Source organism: Elephantulus edwardii, unplaced genomic scaffold, assembly GCF_000299155.1.
Source record: "Elephantulus edwardii isolate Elephantulus edwardi_28Jun2011 unplaced genomic scaffold, EleEdw1.0 scaffold00010, whole genome shotgun sequence".
Taxonomy (NCBI): domain Eukaryota; kingdom Metazoa; phylum Chordata; class Mammalia; order Macroscelidea; family Macroscelididae; genus Elephantulus; species Elephantulus edwardii.
The window spans coordinates 17,134,449-17,143,706 of NW_006399760.1; the positions used below are offsets into that span (position 1 = coordinate 17,134,449).

Consider the following 9,258-nt stretch of genomic DNA (forward strand, 5'->3'; position numbering starts at 1 on the left):
AGATGACACAACCTTGCTTGCCTAAACTGAAGAAGGCCTGAAACATTTGCTGCAGAAGGTCAATGAATGCAGCCTTCAATATGAACTCAAGTTCAACATCAAGAAGACAAAGATTCTCACCACTGGGCCAATTGGCAGCACCATAATAGATTGAGAAGAGATTGAGGTTGTTAGCAATTATAGCTTGCTCAGATCCACAATCAACACTCTTAATACCAGCAGTCAGAATATCAAAAGACTAATTGCACTGTGGAAATCTGCTGTCATGGAGCTCTCCAGAGTGCTAAAGAGCAATGATGTCAGTCTAGATAGAAGCCTAATACAGGCTCTCGTCTTCCCAATTACTTGCTACACTTCAGAGAGTTGGACAATGACTGAGGATGACAGAAAGAATAAATGCCTTCAAGCTGTGGTGCTGGAGAAGAGTCTTGAAAATACAATGGACTACCAAGAAAAAAAACACAGGTCTGTCTTGGAGAGAGTGAAACCAAATCTCTCCTTGGAAGCTAGGATTTTGAAAATGGGAATCTCAGAACACTTGACTCTACTTTACTTACTTTGGGCTCGTAGCCAGGAGAGATCGGTCCTTGGAGAAGGACATCCTGCTTGGAAGGGTGGACGGACAGCGCAGAAGAGGAAGACGCCAGATGAGATGGACTGATACAGTACCTGGGGGAATGAGGGTTGGTGTGTCAGAATAAGTGAGACTAGCTCAGAACAGGGAAGGGTTCAGAGCTGCTGTACATGGGGTCATTACATATCACAGGTGATTCAACGGCACATAATAGCAATAACATACTGTGACAGGTTTGGAAGCAGGAATGGCATCCATTCCTAAAACACATGCCTCTGGAAACTCTATGATCTTTGAGAAATGTTGATAGTTGTAGAGGACTTCAGACCTTTTATTCATAGGCTTTCTATGAGTCATGCTTGACTCAAAGGCAATCAACAAGAACACAAGGTACAATTCATCATTATTGGGTTTTTTATATCTACATGGTATTATATTCTATAAAAAGCTTATATTTATTTGTTTCTTATAAAGAATGCATTTTATTAAATGTTCTTATATGAACAACTTTGTTACTTCTTTGATGATTTCTTAAGAAAATTTGTAAAAGAATGAATTCTCAGGCCAGTTGAAATGTACATTGTCTTCCTCTCACTTACTTCTTGAGTAATAGAATGAGCTCATGTCTATAGGTTCATTGGAAAACTACCAAACAAACGTCATAATTGTTGTTTTTGTTGTTATTGTTAGATGCCATCAAGGCAAGTACTACTCACAGTAACCATACAAACAACAGACCTGAACCCAGTCATATCCTGTACCATTCTCATCATCTCTGACACACTTGACCCCATTTCTGTAGTTACTGTATCAATCCATCTCCCTGGGTTCTTCTTCTCTTTTGCTATTTCTCCACTTTTCCAAGCATGATGCGCCTTTCCACAGAACAGCCTTTCTTAGTACTCTTCCAAAGTATGACAGATAAAGCTTTGCCATCTTTGCCTCCAGGGAGCACTCTGGCTGCACCCTCTCAAAGTTATTTGTTCTTATAGCAGTCCATGGGATGTTTAGTACTCTTCTCAAACACCACAGCTCAAAGGCATCAATTCTTCTTCTATCATCCTTATTCGTTGTACAGTTCTCAGAAGCATATCAAGTGATTGAAAATATCATGGCCTGAATCAGGCATACTTTAATTTTCAAACTAACATCATTGCTCTTCAATATTTTGGAGAAGTCCCTGACAATAGATCTGGCCAATGCAATACATTTCCTGATCTCTATGAAGATCAACATTCTTGGAAATATTAAACTGAGATGGACTGGCATGGGTCACTTTAAATAAGACAATTATATGATCTATTATGTCAGGAATTAAAAACTGAGAAAGAATGATGTTGCATTCATAGTTAAGAAGACTATTCCAAGATCTAGCCTAAAATAAAATGTTGTGTGTGATAGAGTACTATCCAAACACATAACAGGAAGACTTGTTAACATGACTATTATTCAAGTATGTGAACCAAACAACTAATGCCAAAAAAGAAAAAAGCTGAGGATTTCTACAATGACCAAGTGGTAAGAAACTGTGCTGCAATTGCAAAGGAACATAGAGTTCAAATCCACAGGAGCTGCTTCACAGGAGAAGGATGGGTAATCTCCTCCTGTGCAATTAACTGCCTCTGAAAACCTGCTGGAGGTCAAATTAAATAGATAGATAGATAGATAGATAGATAGATAGATAGATAGATAGATAGATAGATAGATAGATAAAATTGAAACTTATGTCCACTTTCAAATAGTCATTGCATTTTAGCAGCAGTTTTGTCATTTAAGATTTTTTTTCCTCAATTTCTACCTGTAGAATGAAAAAAAAGTAAGGTTAGCCCATATATACACAAATGAAAAAATACCCATTACCCAGTGATTAATCTGTTTCATCAGCTGAAGTTGACTCTATGTTGAGTTTTCTTGTGTCCTCCCTGATCTCTTTGAGCCCTGGGCCAGCTTTTGAAACATGTGAGTCTAGTCCTCCTTGGCACATGTGTAATGGTGAGACAAGTTAATTTAAAATCTAAAGTAAAGGGGGAGCTCTGGTGGCCTAGTGGCAAGAAGCTGCATTGCAATCCCAGAGGAACACGGTTCGAATCCACCAGATGCTCTGCCGGAGAAGGAGGCGCAATCTCCTCCTGTACCAGTCAGATCTGAGTTGACGGTACACACACACAAAATAATAAAAAATAAAAAAAAAAGAAAAGAAAATCTAAAGTAAAATATGCAGGTGAAGAAATGTGAAAAAAATGATCAAACTGACAACAGCAACTGGAAAGACTAGATAAGAAACTTAAGGGCAGTGAGTTTATGTAACGGAGTAGAAAAACTCTGAAAAAAGGGCAAATGATTGCACAACTCAAAACATTATCATCAATGTCACTGGATTCCACACGCTTAAACTGATGAAGTAGGTTTTACTATGTACATTCTTAAAAATAACAAACTGAATAATTTTTTTAAACAGTTCTGAAAATGCAGCTTTCCTTTAGAAATGGTTTCTCACCCAGAGTGCTTCGTTTTAGCCACCAATTAGTACTAGTTATCCCAGCTGGGCAGAATCATTTTTCTAGATGCATGTGGAGTTATAAGGTAGAAATTTGATTAGCTTCTCTCTTAATAGAGCCCAAAGCCATTAATAATAAATCCAAGAGACATAGTTTAATTTAAAAAAGAAAAAAAAAGGAGTAACTATTGTCAGACAGAAATCACCTAATAAAAAAGTAATTTATAATGCACACCCTAATTAATAATTTACCTCCTAGGGTCAAAAAATATATCAAAAGTAATTACAATTAGAACACACTTTTTCTTTTTTAAAAAGATAATGAGATAATACTATGAAGCTAAAGTAATCTTGAGCAAAAATTCAACTGTTACTGTCATCATTTTTGTCAAAAACTATGATTCATTTTAATGCTTCCTTATTTTTTAACTACAAAGGCTCCCTTCTCTCAGTTCATAACCCATTAAACTGGTAACTGTGACTTTAAAATGGTAAAAGCTTCTAAACATAATCTAGTATAATTCTATGCAAGAAAGATATCCACTAATTTAAAAGGATTTAGCAAAAAACAACTAAATGCTTAAGGTTTTGGTAAGAGATTAAAATTGGCTTAAATTAGACCACATTGAGTTACTGACCTAGAACCAATTTCTGATTAAACAAGAGTCTTTAAGGAAGGAGATTAAATACAAATGGCTTCCTCTAGGCAATGAACTTCAAAAGAATAGGAACTTAGTACATATCTACAGTGTTGTATCCTCAGCCTCTCACACAGTGCCTCACAAAACTATAGACTTAAAAATATGTGGGTTGAGTAAATAAAAGAATTACAGAATTAATTTAATAATATAAATAGCTGTGGTGCTCCAATTTGCTGCCCAGCTTCCTCTGAGAAACACAATTTATTTCCCAGCTGCTAGGAGGTGCTACTAGCTAATAGCTCTCAGTAGTTTTTTCCCTTCAAGAATTTCATCAACTGAAGCCTACCACCTCATCCAAGCCACATTCTCCCTCTCCAGTCTCCCTCATCTACCAAAGGACCTAGTTAGGTAAAATCCGAGCCTCCCTTCCCCAATTCTGGAAGGTCATCTCAGCTTCAGAATTCCTTGTAGAGTTGTCTTAGCTCTATATTATGAGGCCAATATTGAATTCCATTTCCAGCCAGTGCACCTGATATACAGTCATCAGGTAACTGGAAGTAGAGGCTGGCATGATACCATGATGCTGAACAGGTTTTAGCAAAGCTTCAGGCTAAGACAAAGTAGGAGGAAAGATAGTCAATGAGAACCCTACGGATCACAACAGCCTTATTCCAAACCAGTTATGGAAATGGTGCAGGCAGGACCAGGCACTGTTTCATTCCATTGTGCATGGGGATACTATGAGTAATGTCTGACTCAAAGAAAGTTAACAACAAGGCCTCATGTGAAATTCATAGCATAATTTCATTCCTCCACTCATTGTTTACGTTTTCCATTCCTGTTAGAGGTGCTAATCCTGACCAAGCAAGAACCAGTATCCAAGAACAGAGCACTTTGCTCCTCCCTTATGAGGAGACCAGAAATCAGAGTTTAATCCCAAGAGAAGCAGTAATTTATCCAGCACTTCTCTTAGATTATCAGGGGGCTAACTGAGGTTGATCTGGGGAACCCAAAGAAAGGAGGCACCATTGCCCAGCTCAGGAAAGTCCTAGAATACAATGTCATTGGAGGCAATACAACCAAGGTTTAACAGTGCTAGTGGTAGACTTTTAACAGCAGCTGATGGAGCCCAGGAAGGAGGATGCTGATAGTCTGCAGAGGACCCTAGTAAGAGGCTGCTATGTGGGGCTTCTCCAAGCTTTCTTCCTTGTATTAGATGACATCATGGATTTTTCCTTTACCTGATGTTGATACCAGAAGCCAGGCATAGGTTTGGATGCCATCAGTGATGCCATACTGCCAGAATCGTGTATCTAACACCTGCTGAAGCTCTGCTGCAGGAAGCAATCTTGTTATCTGAACCTTATGGAGCTCTTCCTGCAGAATCCCTATCAGACTGAGATTAAAAAGACACTGAACCTCATCACTGCCTTCTAGGGCAAGGTGAATCTTAGTAGACTCACTGAAAAGAAGTACAAATCCATCAAATATAAGACAGCTTTCTCCTCTTTGTCTCTTGCTGTAAGCTGCTGTGATGTATATGGTACCCATAGATGGGCAGAAAGAGCATGCCAACTCCAAAAAGATCCTGCTGGAGTTGGGTGAGTTTTTTCAGATGATTACCTTGATCTTTATGGTGACCCGATGTGACAGAAAAGATTGGTATTGACATCCTGAACAACAAAGAAAACTAGCTTCTGAATCAGTGTCTATCAGTGTCTCCAGAACACTACCAGATCCTGCAGGAGAATTGCCTGTAGAAGGAGCTAGAGAAGACTTAAAGATGATGAGGGTAGGGAGGGGAGGCTCTTAATAAATTATTGGGTTTGTTTTGTTTTTTAATCAAAATGGTCCTAGAAAAAGAGCAAGAGCCACATGGGAAGTGCCATAGCTGACCTTTACCAACTTCACAGAAGGGTACTGTTCCTCTCCACAGCATCAGTAACACAAAACCAATGCCGATGAAGGCAAACATATTGACCATGTTCCCATACCTCTTTCTACTCATCTCAACACCAATACTACTGCTTTGTTGGCCCCAATACCTGATGTGAGAGCTCACAGACCACATAAAACTATATTAGGGAAGTCAAAGGTTATAATTCAAATTAATAATAGAAATCAGTCAAGAAAGCTCCCAAAATGTGCATGCAGGCACCTCAGCCTTGAGCCTCATGGGCTTTTCCAAGTTCTCAGTTCTATCAATATTGGCTTACCTCCCCCAATTATCCAACAAAGTTCTTAGTCCTGACAAATTGGCTTTCCACCCAATTATCTGACAAAGCCCCCAGTCCTGCCACTATTGGCTTACACACACACCAAAATCTCATCTGACATCAATTCTCCAATTCAGCCATAGCTTCTGCTGCTGTCTCAAAGCATGTCCTATATTTTACTGGGTTAAGAGAGGTCACCTTCCTCTGTTGGTAGGAGAATTTTTTTTTCTCTGTAACAAGAGCTGTTCAGTTTATTGATGAGACTAACCAACCCTCTTGTAGATTGTTGAAACTGGCCAATCCCCTTGTGGAATAGTAGATAGCCAATCCCCTGGTAGATAAGTCAACATGCCCCATTCATATAGTATGGCCACCCACATGGGTTAACTATCCACATTCAAAGAATGCTAGAAAAGCCATATTTAAAGACAAACTCCATAGGTGCTAATACTAAGAACACTCCTAGTAACCCTCCTCTACACTACTCTCTCCTTCAGAGTCTGTTTCACAGGAAATCCAAATTGGGACAAAATGTACACAGGGAATTTAAGATTCAGATGAGAAAGCTAAAGATTTTTTTAAATAAAATATTAACATATTTAGGGGTATAATTTCCAGAATCTCTCATCCATTGCTCAATACATAGTTAAATTCAGTAAGGCAAAGAAAGAGCAAAAGGAACATTTCAATTGCCCAGATAGTCATTGCCAGGAGTGGGAAATCAGACAGTGCTGTATTATAGGAAGCAGTCTCTAAAAACACCTTTTTAGAGTGTCTCTTTGATGTAGTTGTTGGCCCCCCGCCCTCAAAGCAGTATATAATCAAGAAATTCTCACTGCTATTGAGTCAATTTTGACTTAGCTTCCCTATAGATCAGAGAAGAGCTATCTCATATAATATCTAAGGGTGTAATCTTTGTAAGAATTATTTCCTTTGAGCTGTGTTGCTGGAGAAGAGTATTGAATATACCATGGACTACTAAGAGACCAAACAGGTTCAACCTAGAGAGGGTGATACCAGGCTATTCTTTGGAGGCAAGGATTCTGAAGCTTCTTCTGACATACTTTGGACATGTTGCAAGAAGGGACTAGTCTTCAGAGCGGGATGTCATGCTTGGGAGGGTGGAGGGGCAGCAAAAGAGAGGAAGATCCTCAATGAGATGGATTGATTCAACAACTGGGATAATTGGAGTGGGCGTGTCAGAGACAATAAGATTGGCACAGAATAGAGCAGCATTTATGGCTGTTGTACAAAGGGTCACTAAGAGTCACAAGTGACTCAACAGCACATAACTACAACAAGAACAATCTTTGTGAAAGCAAACTGCCATATGTTTCTCTTATGGAGCAGTTGATTAATTCAAACTGCTGACTTTTTTTTTGTTTAGTTAGAAGCTGAGCACTTAATCACTGTGCCACCAGGGTTGCTTTTTGAAAGGGGTATGGAATTATTATTCACATTTTGGAGTTAAATATCCAGAAGACCTGAATTTTATTCCTTTCTTTATAGTTTGCTAGTTAAATGGCCTTGAGCAAATTTGTTAACTTCTCCAAGCCTCAGTAATAGAGATAGCCCACCACCCATAGCCCATAACCATCAAATAAGTTCTGATTTGTTCATAGTGACTCTGTATTGGGTTTTTGAGGCTATAAGTCTTTGTACAATGAAACTGACCATGATTTTCCCATGGAGCAGCTAGCAGAGGTGAACTGGGAATCTTTCGGTCAGTTGTGTAAAATGTAATATATTTCAACACCAGAAAGTCTTAGTAATGGAGATAAGGAGACATAAAATTCTTTTGTGAAATGCTTAACTAAGTATTTGACACATAGGAAGAACTCAATAAATAGCAGATATTGTTATATTTTTTCTTATAATTATTGCTGAAAAGATAGAAAGATAAAAACCTTCTATTGTCAATCTCTCAACTTGACGTCATAGAAAATTAAACAATCGCTCTTGTAACCAAGAGAGGAAATAAGTCTCTTTGCCTTGGTTACCAGCAGTCAGAATGAGAACACGGAATCTTCAAAAGAAATAGAGAAATAATTTAAGCCGCAAACTTCTCTGCCTCTTGAAAGATTCAAAGATATTAAGCTTTTATATTTGCATGAAAAAGGTATGGGCATGTCTATTTCAATGAAAAAAATTTACGGCAACTAAGCATGAGAGATTTCCAATTTTTAATAAGATGGAATGAGCAAGTTAACAAACCTCCTCTACTAAAGGACCTACAAAACTGGACAATACAATCAAAAGCAATCATTTCAATATGTTATAATTTGACCAAAATATACAACAAACTGAGAAGTATATTTGCAAAGACTACTAAACTTTAGATAAGAATAGCACAAGTCTACGGCAAATTGTCTGGGGTTGTTACCATCTCCCCTTCACATCTGGCCCCATCCTCTCACCAGAGTAAGGTAAATTGTAAAAGTAAGATACACAACTGCTGATGCGTGGCTCACTTAATTTGAAACACTATAATTTTTCAAAAGAGAAGATTTTGGTGACAAGAAAGGGTTAGAGTTTTGTTAGCCAATCAGCTGTCTGGAGCAAGTTATGGACTAGCCAGAATTTTACCAAGTAGTTGTGAAAAATGAAATACCAGGAGAGGATCTAATAAATTTTTCAAATATCCTGGGTTGACTGAGGACTCTGCACATACAAATGATCTCCACATTCCTGGATGAAATAGCCAGGTCTGGAATATAAAAAGAGAAGATCCAAGAAGGTCCAACAGAAAGTAAAAGCTGACACATACTTGAAAATTACCTGAGGTTATAAAGCAGTCCCTTGCCTACAAGCAATCTATAGGTAAAGTATAGAAATCAAAATGGCTCTAGGTGTTGCATAAATCTTCTGAGGAGGCACTGGTCCTTGGAGAGGAACATCATGCTTGGAAGGCTGGAGGGACAGCACAGGAGGGGAAGACGCTCAATGAGGCAGACTGATTCAGTGACTAGGGTAATTGGGGTGGATGTATTGGTGACAATGAGATTGGTACAGAATAGAGCAGGGTTTAGGGCTGTTGTGCATAGGGTTGCTATGAGTCACAGGTGACTCGACGGCACATAACAACAACAATAATGCAGAATAAATAATTCCAGTCTTAAAACTAAGGAAATAAATTTGAACATAAATCTAAGGGTTTATATGCTACAGGAAGACAATCTCATGTAATTTGTATTGGAAAGTTATTAAACAAGCAAATAACAAATTCCTCAAAAGGGAAAAGTAAAAATTCTGAATCACCAGAAGAGATTATCTAAAATGCCCAGTATTCAATAGAAAATTAAAAGACAAAGAAGTATGAAATTACGATCT

The 9,258-nt window shown here is 38.3% G+C and overlaps 1 pseudogene; it reads left to right on the top strand.

Annotated features, from left to right (window-relative positions):
• Window positions 1–2,012: 2,012 nt before the first annotated feature.
• LOC102845892 lies at window positions 2,013–5,472 on the top strand (annotated as a pseudogene).
• Window positions 5,473–9,258: the final 3,786 nt, after the last annotated feature.